The sequence below is a fragment of the Salvelinus namaycush genome, chromosome 11, assembly GCF_016432855.1.
Source record: "Salvelinus namaycush isolate Seneca chromosome 11, SaNama_1.0, whole genome shotgun sequence".
In the NCBI taxonomy this organism is placed as follows: domain Eukaryota; kingdom Metazoa; phylum Chordata; class Actinopteri; order Salmoniformes; family Salmonidae; genus Salvelinus; species Salvelinus namaycush.
Genome location: NC_052317.1, coordinates 13,101,586 through 13,120,424, shown reverse-complemented (window position 1 = coordinate 13,120,424; position 18,839 = coordinate 13,101,586). Strand labels below are relative to the sequence as shown.

Here is an 18,839-nt window from a genome sequence, read left to right as displayed (position 1 = left end):
CAGACAACAAACACAATTGCATTTTATGAAATTTTGAAAATTGAAAATGAAAATTTAAATGCATAGAGATACAGTGACAAGATCACCAGACATGTCACCCATTGAGCATATTTGGAATGTTCTGGATCGACAGCGTGTTCCAGTTCCCGCCAATATCCAGCAACTTCGCACTGCCATTGAAGAGGTGTGGGACAACATTCTACAGACCACAATCAACAGCCTGATCAACTCTATGTGAAGGAGACGTGTCGTGCTACACGAGGCAGATGGTGGTCACACCAGATACTGACTAGTTCTCTGATCCACACCCCTACCTTATTTTTTAAAGGTACAGTATCTGTGACTAACAGATGCATATCTGTGTTCCCAATCATGTGAAATCCATAGATTAGGGCATAATTTATGTATTTAAATTGACTGATTTCCTTATATGAACTGTAACTTAGTAAAATCTTTGAAATTGTTGGATGTTGCATTTATTTTTGTTCAGTGAAATTCAAAAGCACAACAGTCCGAGGGTAGAGAAACACAATCAAACGTTTGACTATGATGGATAGATAGATTATCTAGGGTCTCTTTATTTTCAGATATGACAGTATTGACAGTATAAATGGGAAGGTTATTAGTGTTATTCAGGCGCTGATTTTTGCAGCTCACACAGCTCCATTCAGATAAAGGGACAGGAACTTCTGGAACGTTTTAGACTTGTACCCCGACAGACCTGGAGGAATCTGAAGAGGCAAAGCAGAGGGGAAAAAAACCTGGTCATATGTTTTCAAATACCTTTTGTATAAAAACTAAGTTACAAAGTAAAATGGATTCACTGTTACTATCCATTTCTGTTTATAACAAATGTGTGACAATTGTGGGACCTGTAAAACTACACAGCTGTACAGTGTATTTTGTAACTGTTAGATTATGTCCAAAATTAAATCTAGAATCGGCTTCCTATTTCGCAAACAAAGCATCCTTCACTCATGCTGCCAAACATACCCTCGTAAAACTGACTATCCTACCGATCCTTGACTTTGGCGATGTCATTTACAAAATAGCCTCCAACACTCTACTCAGCAAATTGGATGCAGTCTATCACAGTTTTGTCACCAAAGCCCCATATACTACCCACCACTGCGACCTGTATGCTCTCGTTGGCTGGCCCTCGCTTCATATTCGCTGGTCACCCCCAAAGCCAATTCCGACTTTGGCCGCCTTTCCTTACAGTTCTCTGCTGCCAATGACTGGAACGAACTGCAAAAATCACTGAAGCTGGAGACTCATATCTCCCTCACTAACTTTAAGCACCAGCTGTCAGAGCAGCTCACAGATCACTGCACCTGTACATAGCCCATCTGTAAATAGCCCATCTGTAAATAGCCCATCCAACTACCTCATCCCCCATACTGTTATTTATTTTCCTCCTTAGCACCCCAGTATCTCTACTTGCACACTCATCTTCTGCACATCTATCACTCCAGTGTTTAATTGCTATATTGTAATTATTTCGTCACTATGGCCTATTTATTGCCTTACCTCCCTTATCCTACCTCATTTGCACACACTATATATAGATAGACCTCTTCTATTATATTATTGACTGCATGTTTGTTTATTCCAAGTGTAACTCTGTGTTGTTGTTTGTGTCGCACTGCTTTGCTTTATCTTTGCCAGGTCGCAGTTGTAAATGAGAACTTGTTCTCAACTAGCCCACCTGGTTAAATAAAGGCGCAATAAATAAATAAAAAATGTCAGTCAAATCCTATGGACCTGTAGGTGTATTGACTGGTTTTGCTGACAGATAAACAGTAGTATTACCTTTATGGTTCTGCTCCTAGTAGACCTGGACACTCTGCAGGTAGATGGTGGGAAAGATGGGACGTCTCAAGTAAGTGGTCGGCCTTGCTTTTGAACTCCTCCTTCCCAGCAAGCACTGGGAGAGGGGCCATGCTCTTGAGCAGTAGCCTGTTTTGTTCTCACACATGGAACAAGTCTTCACCTGGGAGGGAACAGGGATGAATAACAGGTGCAATATAACAGCTAAGCTATTGATCAATGTGTGTAGTAATCTATGGCTGGCAGTTTACAAACCTTTTTATTTTTATTTTGTGTGAGCATTTACCCACCTTTAGCAGGAAAATGCATTCAAAGTAAAGGGAGTGTTTCTTTACTTACCGCAAACGGCGATCAGCGTTTACCCAACTATTTTTTTACCACTACATCGCTGATGGCTGGGATTCAATGCAAGTTGCGTTATAATGCAGCGCACTAAACAGCCAACAACGCGCCTTTAAAAAGGCATTTTCCCCTGACGTTCGCGGAGACTGCATTGATGGTTAGCGCTACACATGTCGGCTCAAGCATAATTTACTATTAGAAGTTTGTTATATTGTGCTGCTCTATAACACCTTGTATTGAATCCGGGCCTATACTCCCCTATGTATTTATCTGGACAGTGAAGCTAAACTTTAAACTTGTCTTTATACTAAATTTCGCTCTAACTTTAAATACCGGCTCTATACTTATTTGCGGGTATTTTCATACATATCTTTTTTAACGTTTAGAAATTACTTGATGTCAAAGTCAAGTGTTCACATGGGTGTATAAGCACATGTGATAAAAGTCATACGGTGTAACTAAAATAAGCATTCGCAGTCACCAGAAATTCCGGTTACACCATATGACGGGGGCGGTAGGTCGCCTCGTGGTTAGACCATTGGACCAGTAACCGAAAGGTTGCTAGATCAAATCCCCGAGCTGGCAAGGTAAAAATATGTCGTTCTGCTCCTGAACAAAGCAGTTAACCCACTGTTCCTATGCCGTCATTGTAAATAAGAATTTGTTCTTAACAGACTTGCCTAGTTAAGTAAAGGTTAAATAAAAATGAATGACTAAATGTTTGTACTGAATGATGTCAATATGTTTGTCTTTGTATTAAGTTAATCTACAGGTTTTTGTAGGATAAGGGTGTTTTATGTCAAAAACATTTTTTTATAGTATATCATCAAGCAGCTAATACTGAAAATACGTTTATGTAAACAACTACTAACCTATCTACCTATATTAATTGAGGGTCAATTTGCAGATGCCTTTATCGTCAGGATACAGATTACTGCTCACTCACTTGCAAATTAGCCACAGAAACCCAGGCGTTCTACTTTGGGGGGAGTAGACAGCAGTCTACGATCGAAGGGAAGCCAGTCCTACGCCACCATATCTGACTCTCTTAGACATGATGAGAGAGCAGTATGGGCTCACCTGGAGTCTGTCCTAAGAGATGTCAAGAACAAGAATCCACAAATCATGATACTCCATATGATGAGCTATGGTCCCGTCACCCAATACAGAAACAAGAAGGACATGTACCTACTTCGCACTCTGCCACATAGTTACGGCTTCAAACAAATTACCAGTCTTCTGTAACAAACTATCTCCCCTTTTCCCATTTTTAAGTCATTCAAAATGAGGGGTCATCCACTGAAAAAACAAAGATATTTACTATACTGTAACTTATAACTTCCTTAATGTTGAATATTTGAGACCACATTTATTCATGTTTTTTGCTTGAAATAATGGTCCATAAACCTTAATGATTTGTCTATTTCAGGCACACAGCCATGCAATCTCCATAGACAAACATTGGCAGTAGAATGGCCTTACTGAAGAGCTCAGTGACTTCCCATGTGGCACCGTCATAGGATGCCACCTTTCCAAAAAGTCAGTTCGTTATATTTCTGCCCTGCTAAAGCTGCCCCGGTCAACTGTAAGTGCTGTTATTGTGAAGTGGAAACATCTAAGAGCAACAACGGCGCAGCCGCGAAATGGTACAAGCTCACAGAACGGGACGGTCGAGTGCTGAAGCGCGTAAAAACTGTCTGTCCTGGGTTGCAACACTCACTACCGAGTTCCAAACTGCCTCTGGAACCAGGCAGAGAGAAGCAAACTCTGCCTTCTCCGATGGGCCCAGAGAGCAAATCAAATGCACTATAGGCCTACTGCTCAGATGACTGCAGCTCTCTGGGCCCGCCGGGAAGGCAGAGTTTGTACCTTCAGACACATGAAATGGTTCAAAATGGCAAAGAGATGCTGTTTTTATGAGTGAATTCATGTTTAAGTTCTTTCTCAGCACTGTCAACACTTTGTATTCAACACTTTTATAACCCATAATGTGAGTTATTCCTATTTCCACTCAGCGCTACAACAAGCACTGCAGCAGTAATGAATGAGGAGGAAAGTGTATCGAGTTGTCATTATTAGCGGCTTGGGTCTTTAATATCGAGGAATATTTAACTTTCTCTGTTCATAGGAGTATAATATTGAATATTTGCATGAGGCAGAAATAATGTGGTGCGACTCGAGTTTTACCATCAGCTGGAAGACCGTGTCCCTTTTTGGTCAGTGTCAGTGGAGGAAAGGTAGAGCGGAGTGATGTTGAGAGGCGGACCCTCAGTCTACTGAGACTGACCATCAGATGCAGGCACCATGAGCCAAGTAAAATAAAAACGGATCCATTACCGGTGTGACCATGTAGCATATTTTTTTAAATGTGCCGAACAACAATGCATTCATTGGCAGGGCAATTCAAGCAAAGCTAATATGCAGTGATAATGTATTGGGCCTATAGCTTACTGCACAAACCTCACTTCTACAGTACTGTTTTTAATTGGTTAATGTTGCATATGTAAGTCATGTTAAAATGCTTAATTATTGCATAAGTAAGTCATGTTAAAAAAAACTATATGAGCAGTAGATCTCAGCTTGCATTTTGACTCAAAGTACACTTGAAAGGTTGGTGACCACTGTTCTAGAGTTTTCCTTGTTAACACTATCAACATTTCCCTTTACTGTGGCAATTGTGATGGAATCAAATAGCCACTTTCAATGCAACATACCGAAACTAAACAAACGACGCAAGAGATTTTGTTCTAGGCAGAACGCATCTGAGTAGAATTCTATTTCATTGACACACTACTCAGCCCATACTTTACATAGACTGGTGTGGCATAAACAAATCAGAGCTGCAATAGGCTTATATGCAAATAGACCATTTCCATATATGGATCTGTGCTATTTACTTTGAACTGGACTGTGTTAACAGCATGAGCAGTGGTGAGTAGATGCCACTTTAACTATACACTCATGTACATATTACCTCAATTAGCCCCCTGAACATTGGCTACCCCGACTTTCTGCAGTGTCCCGCCACCCCCCACCCCCTCTTTTACGCTGCTGCAACACTCTGTTTATCATCTATGCATAGTCACGTCAACTATACCTACATGTACATATTGCCTCAATTAGCCCAACTAACCAATGCCAGTATATAGCCTTGCAACTGTTATTTTCACTGTTTTTTTACTGTTGTTTTTATTTCTTTACTTATCTTATTTGGGGCGGCAGGTAGCCTAGTGGTTAGAGCGTTGGTTCAGTAACAGAAAGGTTGCTAGATTGAATCCCTGAGCTGAAAAGGGTAAAAATCTGTTGTTCTGCCCCTGAACAAGGCAGTTAACCAACTGTTCCTATGCCATCATTGTAAATAAGAATGTTCTTAACTGACTTGCATAGTTAAATAAAAACTGTTGATATTGTTCACCTAATACCTATTTTTTACTTAAATATTGCACTGTTGGTTAGGGCCTATAAGTAAGCATTTCACTGTAAGTCTACACCTGTTGTATTTGGCGAACGTGACAAATAAACTGATTTGATGCGCTTGTTTTGAGATCAGAGCGAGAGCTGCATGTAGCCACGTGTGCACATTTTGTTAATGGACAAACGTTTACTATTTTATCTGTGGAATAATTGTCGGAGTAGAGGACCTTGTACATTTAAAGGAAAATAACAACCCAATGTTTATATCCCAGGACAAATTAGTTAGCAACAGCAAGCTAGCTAAATTGCCATAAATGTTTAATGATTTTCGACCTGTTCCCAAATTAATATAGTTTGTTTTGATATTTCAACCAGCGTGTCCTGATCGCGTCTGGTGTGGATGGACAAAATCAACATGTGTGCGGTCTGATCAGTGTTCACAATAAACGCGCGCTTGAAGTTGCACATAACGTTAAAGTTTGCTAAGCAAACCTGAAATTTGCACCTAAAAAAATTGGAGGGAACTTTGTGTGAGACACATGGCTATTTTTTCGATTGGCTTAAGGCATGAGTAGGAGGAATTGCCAGTCCTATCAACAGCTTGCTGAACACGGTTGTTTGAATACATTCCATAAAGTAGATCGCTTGGTGTATGTTTTTAAGCATACGAAAACATCCCCTTTGCAAGTCAAACATTTTAAGCACAACTGTTGCAGTGGTTTCAACGACGGGATGGAATGGACACTGCTTAGATTCGTAATAGCGGTGTTGAAAACATCTACCACGTTTACTGCTCGCGGGGTCTCCATCCGGATCATAAACACCGTGAAATTTGCGAAAGGGAGGGGCTTGGCCCACCCGGATCACACACACAGTGAAATTAGCGAAAGGAAGGGGTTTGGCCGAGAGCGACTTCGCTTCCTTTGCTTCTTCTTCGATGAGGTTTAACGGCGGTTGGCATCCAAACACTTTTGCATTACCGCCACCTACTAGACTGGAGTATAACTCCCTTATACTTTGCTTAAAAGTGAATCAACAAAAATATCTTACACTCAAACGCACCACCCTACTCCACTATTTAAATCGATCTAGTCCTACCTCAGGCCAACAGCTTGAAAGGACAGGACACCACCACTCAACACACCCTGTAACTCTTCTGACAATTCTTGTACACCCAAATACCTCTCTGCAGCTGCCACCACAACCTCATTTTTCAGCAACTTATGTTCCATCCCTCCAGTACAGTTGATAACCATTTCTATAAACACTAAAAATCGAATCTTAATCAAGCATATATCACTTGTTGACCTATCTCTCTGTACTAGTAGACATACTACTCACACCACTCCAATCAGGATCCTTCCCCCTTGACCCATCTTCCTCTACTTTCTTCACTGCCTCAGCATATGACAACTTCTGCACTACTCTAACCCTGGAAACCTCAACCTGCCTCTCTCATAACGGACATTTCTGAGCCCCATGGGCACCCTTACAATTAACACATACCACTACTTTCCCCAATGCTACTCATTCCTTTGTCTCATGCCCTTCTGCACACTTCTCACACCTAAGAACCTCCTTTCGTACACACTGCTCCCACATGCCCATAAGCTTGACACCTGTAACAACGTAATGTATTAGGATAACTTATATCCTAACATCACTTTGTCGGGCAGAGATTCAACATCAAAACTCAAAAGAACAGACAACGACTCTCCTGTTTCACCACTCATGCCACCCTGTCTGCATCGCACCAAATGACGAGCATCACAAACACCAGGAATCTTCAACTTCAGTTAGTCAACTTTCACATTTACAGCTACCTCAGAAATCACTCCTTTCAATGGCACCCTTTTCTTGAGAGCAAAACAATTCACATCTCCTGTCCCCATTTGTTTAATGAGGAGCGCCAGCTCCCTCTGACCAGCAGAAACTCAAAAAATTATCACCAGCCCACTTCTGGTTACCTTCACCGATTCCACAGCACCCAACTCTGGAAACCACAAATGGATCATCCAAAACGCAACGGTCCACTTAAAATAAAAAAAATGCACTCATTACGTCATAGACTCATCTTTATCCTGACCCTCGGTGCAAGCTTCAGGCTCCGAGAACTTCACCACACCTACCCCCTCCGATATTTCGCTTGTCTTCGATCCGACGTACAGCTCACTCTGCTTACACTTTCTACCAATCTTCTTTAACAAACCATCTCCCTTTTTTCCTGTCATTTTTAAATGATTCAAGCTCACCCTCTTCCTACCCCTCTCTCTCTTCAACCTCCTCTGCCTTTCTTTTTCCCTCATTCCTCCTCCGTATTCCAAGTATGTCTCCTTATGATAATACTGCACTTCTCCTGACATACATCTTATTCTTGCCCTCTCAAGGGATGCCATTTTCCTTATCTCCAGCGCGTCCAGTCCAGACACAACAGCGCGTCCCTCTGCACAATGAATGGATCTAAATTAAATCATTTGTTTCGCAGCAGCAGGCATCAGTAAACCACTAATAATAATACTATTTAAAAAACATATCTGCTAGTAATCTAAAGAGGCCAGTTCTGGAAATCAATGGGCTTCACGTGAGGAAATTCTCATTTCCTTAACACAATGGAAATCACAATTTCACAACACATTTTGAAGTGAAATAGGAAGTGACAACTTCATGAGTATTTTACTTTTGGTTAAACAAGATAAGTAGTACGCTATTTCATATTGATGAGCCTAGTTTTATACCCTTACAGAGATACACTATCAGTTAATCAGGGAAAGAATTGCTGCTTCAGAATCATCTTTTCAAGACAAACGATTTAACACTGTCATCACAAAAAGGGTTTGGATTATGACAATGGTATGAATGATAGAATGGAATGACATCATAAGTAAGGAGTACCCAAGAAGAGACACAGTTGTGTTTTCTTCTTCAGATCACCTCCATATATCCCTGTTTTGTGCCAACAAGACATGCAGGAGGCTGAGATGGCAAGGAGGCAACAGGAGAAGGAAACAAAGGAGAGACTGAAAGAGATAGAGAATTTCAGGGTACAAGAGGATAAGACAAAGGCAGAAAAATATGAAAGAAAAACAGGACAGAAGACATGGGGGAACACAGATATGGAGAGTGTGCAACAGGACAAAGAGAGGGTCCAGAGAAAGTTGGAGCCTGCTGTCCCTGTGCTAAAAGTCAGGGTCATTGAGTGCAAGCCCAGGCTGAAACCAGACCTGACACCTGAGAATGGACTCGAGCCCAAGGCTAACCCAGCACCCAGGCCCAGGGCTAAGGCAGACATGGAGCTGCAGGACATTGAGGATGAGGAGTGTGAGGATGAAGAGTTGGCTCTCATGGGCAACAATAAGATTATGTGTTCCTCAGATCTGGAAGAAGCCCAGCATGAGCTTCAAAAGGAGGCTAAGGAGGCCAGGCATAGAGGACAGGCCGAAGCCATCGAGAAATGTTACAGACACAATGATGAGGAAATATTATCAGGCTCTAGTAATATTAGTAAAGAAGACAGCGCACCACCTATGAATGTTGCCAATAGTATGACTAATGGAGATATGGAGGGAGGAACCTGTTCCTCAAACAGTAATGAGGCAGACGAGAGAACTACCAAAGTGGACAGCGTGACTGGGAAAGTGATTGGCTGGGTGAACAAAAAAGTCAAAGAGAGAAATGAGAGAAAGATTGCAAGAACATACTGGAGGGAGGAGACTCAAAGTGATCAGTTGCACATAAACGGTGCAGTGATTTGCAGCCGTGCCCAGCGAGAGAGAGAAAAGAGGGCAAAACTCCTCAAAGGTGAGCAAACCAGACGGAGGCTGGAAAGACGCTGGCAAGAGTGGGAGAAGAGAGACAGAAGAAAGAACACGCTGAAGAGGGTACAGAGAAATGGGCTCTGGTACAGGGAGTTGGAGGACAAGAACAGCAGCCAGGGTAGTCATGAGGACAATTCACTGCCTGATGAAGCAGATGAGGCTGACGGTGATGAAGAGGTGGAATACCTTTTAATGTATGGGCCCTGCGACTGCGAACTCTGCAGGGACGGATACAAATGTCTCTGGTACAGTTATGACAAGGAGGAGACAGACCCCAAGGAGGCTAGGAGCAAGAGGAGGAGGATAGTCAATTGGATCAATACAAGAGTCAAAGAAGATTATCGCAAGAGAATCAACACAACCTTTAACATCCAGAGTTTAGTATGCAATGATTATGCCATTTACGGAAACGCCATACTTCGCCAATGGGACCTACAGAAGATCATAAGGCGGGAACTCGTAAAAAAGGAGGAGCGAAGACAAAGGCTGGAGAAGCGCTGGAAGGAGTGGGAGAAAGCGAGGGCTCAGAAGATAAAAACTATTCTTCAGGAGAAGAAGGCAAAGGAACAGGCCAGGCTCAATAGGCTGATAGACCTGAATCTAGAGGCAGACCAGAAGATCAAGGAGTTCATTTCTGCCAATCCAGGAATCCAGTCCCAGTACCCTGGAGGTCATACCAGGGTGGAGATGATGGGACGTTGGGATATGGGCTACCAGAGGGAGGAGACTCAGGGCCAGGAGGGCAGAGTAGGGCCTGCTACTGTACAGAAGTCCACTGCACCTCTGCGGACCAAGAAAATAACCAAATGGCAGAAGTTGCAAAAATGGTAAAGAATAGAGCTAGAGGGGAGCTGAATATGAGCTGAACTACTGGTGACAACAGTAATTTATGTGAATTTCCCAATAGCAAAAATGTAATGGTGGAATAATGTTCACATTACCAAGATGCTAATTTATCTCATCATTTTTGCAGGTTTTACATGATCCAACGGTGAAAAGTCCAGCCCCAGAATGATCATATGAAAGTTATATCCTAATAAATATTTTGGAAGTAAAATGAAAATCCAAACGGAATCAATTATATACTGATGCTATCATATACTATTCCCTCATAATATGGTACATTGTTATTTCAAAACCAGACACTTAAAAACAAAGACATAGTTAATTTTGTTGCATATATTTCAAAATGTAATTTAATGAAACAAAATGAAAATAATGTTCTAGATTTTTTGTGAATTAACACTGGTAACCAAAGCAGGCAAGCTGAGATGTGTCCAAGATGGCCATCCCAAGGCATAGCGGTGAACAATATTTTCAGAATTATGAGAAAAAAGTTCCAAAATGCTAAATACAAAATAGCTAATTTTAAAAGAATAGCAAAATGATTCCGTCAAGGGCAATAGAGTATCCCTGGAAATGTTCTTCATGTAAACATTAGTTTTGAAAACATAGCTTCTTTCTCCCAAAAAAGTAGTATCTTGGCACCACTTACCATGGGTATTTCTGTATTGGATGAAATATTACCACTACCTTTTTAAAACCATGTCTATCTTTATTTCCCAAACACAATTCAACAATCACTTTGTATTTTAATTATTTTAGGCATATTTTTAACACAGGCTTAACACCTAACAAACACTTAGTACTTAAAAAAAAAAATACTTTTAACATAGGCCAGGTCCTGTTGTTACCTCATATCCCAGCGATAATGCCTTGCATTACTACGCCTGGGAAGAAAACACTTACATTTGCTCAACTGGTCATCCCTACTGCCTCTGATCTGGCGGACTCACTAAACACAAATGCTTTGTTTGTAAATGATGTCTGAGAGTTGGAGTGCGCCCCTGGCTATCCGTAAATAAATAAACATAACAAGAAAATTGTGCCGTCTGGTTTGCTGCATATAAGGAAGTTGAAATGATTTATACTTTTACTTTTGATACTTAAATACAATTTAGCAATTCCATTTACTTTTGATACTTAAGTATATTTAAAACCCAAATACTTTTAGACTTTTACTCAAGTAATATTTTACTGGGTGACTTTCACTTTTACTTGAGTCATTTTCTAATAAGGTATCTTTACTTTTACTCAAGTATGACAATTTAGTACTTTTTCCACCACTGGTATAATGCAGAGTGCCACCTTGCAGGACTCGCACTGCCAAATCATATTTTTCATGAACAAAAGACAGACCCTCCTGCCCTCACTAGCATTATCCCTTGTCTCAACAGTGATGGGATCATTAGTGAGCACAGGACAGCACAATGAACTCTTTTCCACCTCCTCTTCTTCACTCTGCTTTCCCACTCACTGTTTACTCTGCTCCTCCCCCCTCTCCTCCTGAACATCCCCTTTCAGTGCAATGTCAGAACATGGTGACTGGTCATGCGTCCATCCACTTGGAGAACAGCTCCCTCTCACAAAGCCAGCGGATGGTTCCTCTCTTTGCTCTGGGAGGCATGCTGTTCTGTTGGATGCCAGAGAGGCCCACACGGTTTTCACATGCTCCCAGTTTCTTCTTGTACAGGTCACTGAAGAGAGTTGCGCCGGTGAAATAGTTATCAAAGGTAAATGTGGTACCCTGTGCCCAAGTAAGGGACATTCAACAAGATCATGAAAGCGTCATAGAACTCCCTTTTTCCTGAAGCAGATGGGTTCTTGCCCACAAATACATTGAAGTCGCAGGTGTAACCATTTCGTGAATCGGCTAAAACACTAGACCTTGAATCCATGCCTGTAGGGCTTGGATTTCATGTATTGTTTGAGGCATTGGTGGGCCTTGGAGCGCACCATGAGCTCGTCAATGGAAAGGTTCTGGAATGGGAGAAGTCCCTGCATGCCTCTAATATCTGGTCTTTGAGAGGTTTGATTCTCATGAGCCGATTGTACCCCGCAGTACCCTTCGTCTTGTCGTTTTCCTCACCCTCTGCTGGGTCACTCAAGTGCAGTGAATAGGTGATTGGCCCGAAATCTTGTTATGGTCATGACTGTACGGCAAAAAGGAATACCATAAAACCTGTTCGGGACCCAGTAGTCTGATACAGTGTGCACATTCAGCAGACCCATATAGATTACAATGCTGAGGTATTTGTACATTTCCTCCATGGATACAGATCTCCATGGTTCTTTAAATCCCTGTTCCTGTTTTCTCTTGACATTCTTGTTTGTATTTGAGCAGAGAGTATCAACAACGTCATTACTGAAGAACAGCTGGAAGAGCTCAAGTGGGGTGTAGTACTTTGAAGTGTTTAGCTGGTGTCCCGGAGTCCTGGTTGGTTTGAGGGGGAACAGTTTAGGCTCTTGGTCTGGTTCATCCTCAGTCCTCCACCTACTCGCTGACCCACTGTTAAGAGATGTGGCTAGATTAGCGTTTTTTTTCTGGATTTGGCAGGGCTGGGTGTCCAGGGGGGAGAGGATGGAGAGAGGCATGGCCTTATTTTGCCACGTTTCTGTGCTATCTTTAGGGCCGGAGATGTTTTTTGTTTCTCTTTTTTGAAGCTCTGGTCTCTATGGCTTTTGTCGCAGAGGAAAGTGCATCTTCATCCTCCTCACTCGACTTTAAAACATCAGTGGAGGGAGGGGAGGCACCTCTTACGCTGAGCTGTGATGCATATGTTCCATTGAACGTGGAGTCATTCCCGTCTTCAGTCTCTGAAGGTTCTGTCTTCATCTTCCTCTCTAAAATGTATAAAAAAACGAAATTGGGTTAAGGTGAGCAATATCAGTTCATTGTGACATCTCTAGTGTATGCAAATACAGTTGAAGTCGGAAGTTTACATACACTTTAGCCAAATACATTTAAACTCAGTTTTTCACAATTCCTGACATTTAATCCTAGTAAAAAGTCCCTGTTTTAGGTCAGATAGACTTGAAATGGAAATTAAAATAGACTACACACTCATTAGATTGGGGTTTAGGAACCAGAAATGCAAGCCCATGTTGTTTATCAGAGCTGGCCTGGTAAACGTTAGTATAGTGTCTACTGTCTTGCTTAGTCAGACTATGGCTATCTTGCTTAATCAGGCTAGCTAATTTACCAGTATGAAAAGAAAAGGCTAAACTATGCCCTCCATGTCTCAGTCAGTGGGAGCAATTCAATAATCCAGTTTTCTAGTTGGTTAGCTGCTATAGTTGACTAGCTAGCTAAACACATTCACTGCTTTCTTATCGTACGTGTACAAGGTAGAACTATTAAAAGTAAAACCATAATGTTTTCTGGTAGAACAAAATCAATGTTGAATGAAACTCGCGCACAAGTGAGCGTGCGGCTTCGGGAAAACGTGTTATCACGCAATGTACTGTCTTCGACAGTATGGCTATGTATGACATCATGTAATGTGAAACCGATTTTTCCCACAAGGCAGCAGGGTGAGAGTATAAATACCAACGTCACCCCTTCATAAAATCCTCTTCCGCGCTTAACTCAACAGTGTATGATGTACAGGTCATATTGTGTGGGCCACAAAATGGTAACTATTCATTTTTTATTTGCTTTGGAAGATAGTGTAACGTTAAAAGAACTGGACTATTTATGCCTACTACTCAAAATGTGTATTTTGTGTGACCTACGTACCTCTTTGGCTTTTTGTATTGCATGGTGTATTTTCATGCCTGGCCTAGAACTAGTAACGTTATCAGTGCGTTGCCGATTCAAACTTCCATTCACCACCAGCTCTGCTAACATTAATGTAAAAATACGTTCGTTGAACACAGTTCCGCTGAGTAATTATTTTCATTTACAGCCGGTATGTACATCTCACCGCGAATGTATTGAGCTGTTCATTGCCGAATGGATGTTTTCGGTCGCTTGTAGATTAATTTAGAATATTTTTTGGGGGGGAAGTGCATACCGGCCGTAACTGGAGTAAATGAAGATAGTTGCTCATTGCAACTGCATATTTAATCTACGGACGTAATTTGACTATTTTATTTCAACAATATAATACTACAACAATACAGGAACACATAGCGCTTAAAGAACTGTTTAATCGGAATTTCCTGGGCATTGGCGGTCTTGGCCTGAGCCGCCACGTGCACATTTTTAACACCAGCTCAAGTATACTACCTAACGAGGCTAACGTTACATCTTTTTGGATTCACTAGACATTGTTTTATTAATTTGAAAATGTCTGTCTTCTCGTTTATGATTAAATTTGTTAGGGACTTTTGATGAAACGCCGACTTTACTGACCAGACATGGATTTGCGCTTTTAACTGATCATTCCACTTGAATTGTTACCTGGTATCTTATACTCTTCTAACCTTTCAGATTATGGTGTACAACCTAACGTTACTTGATCCTGATGATGACTCAGCGAAAATGGTTTACGATCAGGTATGGCGCGCATTCCCATCAAACTCATTGTATTTTTATATCAAGCATACATTAGTTTAAGAGTAGCTGGTGGACAAGTGATTCTGTCAAGTTGGCTAAGAGAATTTGCCTCATGTTTAGCTTCCTAGGTATGTCGGGTAGTACCGTAGTTTTCTGGTAGAATTTAACCCCATGTCTGATATGATGAGAAACATGTTGGTAGGGACATCTGAAATAAATGAGGAAACGCCAACTTTACTGACCAGACATGGATATGCGTTAACTGTTTGTTCCACTTAAACCGCTACCTGTTATTTTATCATGCTTTTCTAACCTTTTAGATTATGAAGATCAATCTGCTCAATCCTGGGTGACAATGGTGTATGATCAGGTATGGCATGGATTCACATCCAACTCATTGTACTTAATATCAAACCTATGTGATGAATATTTGAATAAGAGTAGTGGACAGAAGTGATTTCTGACACATTTTCAAACTGATGGATTTCCATTTGGCAGCATTATTTAATTGTTTTGACTGGACAAATAGATAAAGCGACTGTTTTCCTTTTAGGTTAAAAACACCTTTAAGCTGACCTTGTTAAAGGAACCAGGACATCCCCCACTCCTGGTAAGTGCTTTGCATGGAATCCTTAGTTTTGAACCATGTGCTTTGTTGACTATGCCGTTGATGATGTTTAAAGTATCATTGGGAATCTCTCTGAGACTATGTGAAAGAATTTAGATCACTGAAACGGTCTGCAGTATAATTTTAAAAGGACCCTGCCCCTCTACGTGCAGCTAAAATTAACTAGCTTTATTTGTTCCTCAGTTGTCGGATGGTTGGAACCTCGTCGGACTCATCACTACAGTTGCCTGTAAGTTGTCTACTGCAGCTGGAACACTTTTAACCATTGCCGATACAATGATGACAGCATAGTTCAGCAGATTAACCATGAAGAACACTCAGCATTGTCTTTCGCTCCTATCTGATGTATCAGCTATTATACTGAAATATAAATTCAACATGTAACAACTTCAATGGTTTTACTGAGTTCATAAATCAAGTCAATTGAGATAGATGACTGGGCAGCGGTGCAAGGCCCAGCCAACCAGAATGAGTTTAATTTCACCTTTATTTAGCCAGGTAGGCAAGTTCCCCCACAAAGGCTTTAATTGATAGAAATCCCCCAGTTTAATCAGCTGTCTGGGTGGAGTGTCTCAGAAATTTTGCAATTTCTGGCAACAGATCTTGTGGAAGTTCTTGTAGTCAGCATGCCAATTGTACTATCATTCAATGTCTGGCTTTGTGAAAACAGCACAGTTTAGTTGCCTGTTATTGTCCCCCGCACAATGTGTACCTGTATAATGGTCATGCTGTTTATTGATATGCCACACCTGTAGAGTGGATGGAGTATCTTGGCAAAGAAAATGCTCATTAACAGGGATGGAAATGCATTACACATTTTCAGTAGCATTTTGTGTGCATGGGAAATTTCAGCTCATGGGACCAACCGTTTACATGTTGCATTTATATTTTTGTTCAGTGTGTATATATGAGATTATGAAGATGGCTTCCCTCTGCTCTTCTTGACACCATTTTTATTTTTCAGGCATGGATAGTTGGCTGATGCTGCCGTTTTAGGGTTACATCGCAAAATGAACAGCAAGCCAAGGTAAGAGCTTGAGCTACACTGACTTTACATTTCAGCAGCCTGTGATGAAAATATTCTGCCATATGAGTACACTGATTATACTCCTACCGTTCCATTTATTTCTGAGGCTTCAATGAGCTCCATTTTAGCATATGTTCTCGCTATGTGCTGCACTAAACTTTTTCCATTCCACTTTAGGTTCCTAGAGGCTCAGGCCAGTTGTGTTTGCAATAAATGTCCTTGACGCCTCAATATCAACTGAGCAGGTATGTTTCATGTGTATAGAGGAAGTGGCTTGTTTAATTAAGTCTGTCACTGCCATTGTTTCAGTGACTATACCAGGTCCATGTTTTTATGTGGGGGTGAGCAAATGATGATTCAATTCTTGAACTCTCTCCCTGAGATTTTGATGACTATAAGAATACTGATCTTGCCCCATTGATGTCCTAGTGGTTGACTGTAACTTCATTTGGCTAACTTGTCTTTCCCTTCCCACAGGGTTTGGTCATGAAGGTGCAAGAAATTACCACGGGCCTGCAATGTTCTTCACTATTTGATTGTGCTGTCAAAATATACTTAAAACTGTACATGTAGTGTGAGCTATAGCTTTGTCAATAAAAATACTCCAAGCATTGGTGTTTCACTTGCCATTGTCCATAACAATAATGGTGTACATGATCAAATTGTGCTGTGTATATGCATATGAAGTTAATTTCTCTACCATAAGCCACCAACATTAAAGAATATGGCAGTGTACAGCTGGCATGGATTTGCTGGTGTAAATTTTGAGCAGTGTCACGTGGTGGTTGACTGTATGGGCAGGCAATTGTCTTGGCACTCATCTGCAGCCATAACCTCGTTTCAACATAATGTGCGGTCGCAAGGATCTACTCAATTCCCAGAAGCTGGAGTTCCATGGCCTGCATTCTCGCCGGACATGTCACACGGTGACTGTTTGGGATGATCCGGATCGGCATGTTCCCACCAAGCTCCACTAACTTCGCATTGATGTGGGACAACGTTCCACAATCAGCCTGACCGACTGAAGACCCTGTCGTGCCAAAGGGTGGTCACACCAGGTACTGACTTGGTTTTTCTGATCCACGTCCCTGCCTGTTGGGGGCTGACCAGCCGATGCATATTCCCAGTAAAGTGAAATCTGTAGATTATGGCCTAATTTATTTCAATACTGATCAGGATAAAATGTGATTCAGAGTCACCGAATATACTTTAAGTATTTTTATTAAACGTGATAAATGGTAAATGCAATTTTCGTATATACGGGTTCACTGTATCACCACGCAGGGTAAAGCAGAACTGGCCAACACCCTAACGGTATCTTTTAATACTCCTGACAGAAGTAGTTCCTGCTTCTGAGCCAGCCTGTCAGAGTAGAGACTCAGTGTGGTTTAGACTTACTGGCCTATCATTGGTGTTGGCGCCCAGGCTGGTCCCAGCCTCACAGCGCTCCAGATGTCCAGCGCTGTTGCTGTGTAGATTACGCTCCCACACCCTAGAGACTGGTCAGACAGTTCTGTAACACTGAGCTATTTGCACCTGCATAGAAAGCATACTGTTCTCGCTCAAGGTTAACCACAGCTTCTCAGCACACTATCTGGGGCAAAATGTTACTTCCAGCACACACACAAGCACACATGCTCAAAGCAGATACAGCATACATTATTCAATCACAAATGTGGTGGTGGGCTATAGTGCATAAAACACATTCTCACAATTAGCCACTAATCACACTATATGGTGAATGTGGTATTCCACGTGTGGTGCGTTACCTTTTGAATAGTGATACAGAACCACATTGTACTGTGATACTCAACCCCCAAAATCTTTCCCAGGAGATTTCTAGTGTCAGTCCTGGGTTTCGCGGGTAATTGTCCTTGTTTTTGATCGGGAGTGTACCGTGTAAAGGAAAGTTATTCTACAACTTCATTACGGTATTGGCAAGTATAGTTATAAAAGCATGCTTTATAACACTGAGCTGTTTAGACCCTGATTTTCATAGTTACAGTCTTCGAGATGGCTAGTACCACCAAAAGAATGTTAGCTAGCTATCCTCATCACGTAGCTACCTGTAATTTCTTTGTTCCCACTCAGTGATGGCGTCTCCCATCAACCAAGGTTCCATGGCCTGGACAAGGCAGTTAACCCACTGTTCCTAGGCCTTCATTGTAAATAAGAATTTGTTCTTAACTGACTTGCCTAGTTAAAGGTAAAAATAAAAAGGTATGTTCAACAATTCCCTTCAATGTTTGTCTCTAGCTAACTAATTAGATTAGTTAGCTACTTGTCTTTAGGCTTTTAAAGGGGAAATCAGCAGTTTATACATCTTTGGATTTAAAAATGAATATGTACCCATTGATTCTTGAAGATATAACTTATAAATGCCTTATGAGCTTAGTTTGTCATACCCCACCAGAACCCCAAATAAAAGCTAGTTTAACTCCA

General features: G+C 41.4%; 1 long non-coding RNA gene and 5 other non-coding genes across 6 annotated transcripts; all 6 read left to right on the top strand.

Annotated features, from left to right (window-relative positions):
• Positions 1 to 13,814: 13,814 nt before the first annotated feature.
• Positions 13,815 to 17,008, top strand: LOC120055520. Its single transcript, XR_005477694.1, has 8 exons — positions 13,815 to 13,876; positions 14,677 to 14,742; positions 15,063 to 15,112; positions 15,296 to 15,352; positions 15,554 to 15,599; positions 16,335 to 16,397; positions 16,575 to 16,642; positions 16,875 to 17,008. It is a non-coding gene; the product is annotated as an uncharacterized LOC120055520 (long non-coding RNA).
• LOC120056327 lies at positions 14,913 to 14,992 on the top strand. Its single transcript, XR_005477776.1, has one exon. It is a non-coding gene; the product is annotated as a small nucleolar RNA SNORD74 (small nucleolar RNA).
• LOC120056334 lies at positions 15,157 to 15,226 on the top strand. The gene has a single exon (XR_005477782.1). It is a non-coding gene; the product is annotated as a small nucleolar RNA SNORD75 (small nucleolar RNA).
• LOC120056322 lies at positions 15,405 to 15,481 on the top strand. The gene has a single exon (XR_005477772.1). It is a non-coding gene; the product is annotated as a small nucleolar RNA SNORD79 (small nucleolar RNA).
• Positions 15,639 to 15,722, top strand: LOC120056329. The gene has a single exon (XR_005477777.1). It is a non-coding gene; the product is annotated as a small nucleolar RNA snR60/Z15/Z230/Z193/J17 (small nucleolar RNA).
• LOC120056326 lies at positions 16,434 to 16,506 on the top strand. The gene has a single exon (XR_005477775.1). It is a non-coding gene; the product is annotated as a small nucleolar RNA SNORD47 (small nucleolar RNA).
• Positions 17,009 to 18,839: the final 1,831 nt, after the last annotated feature.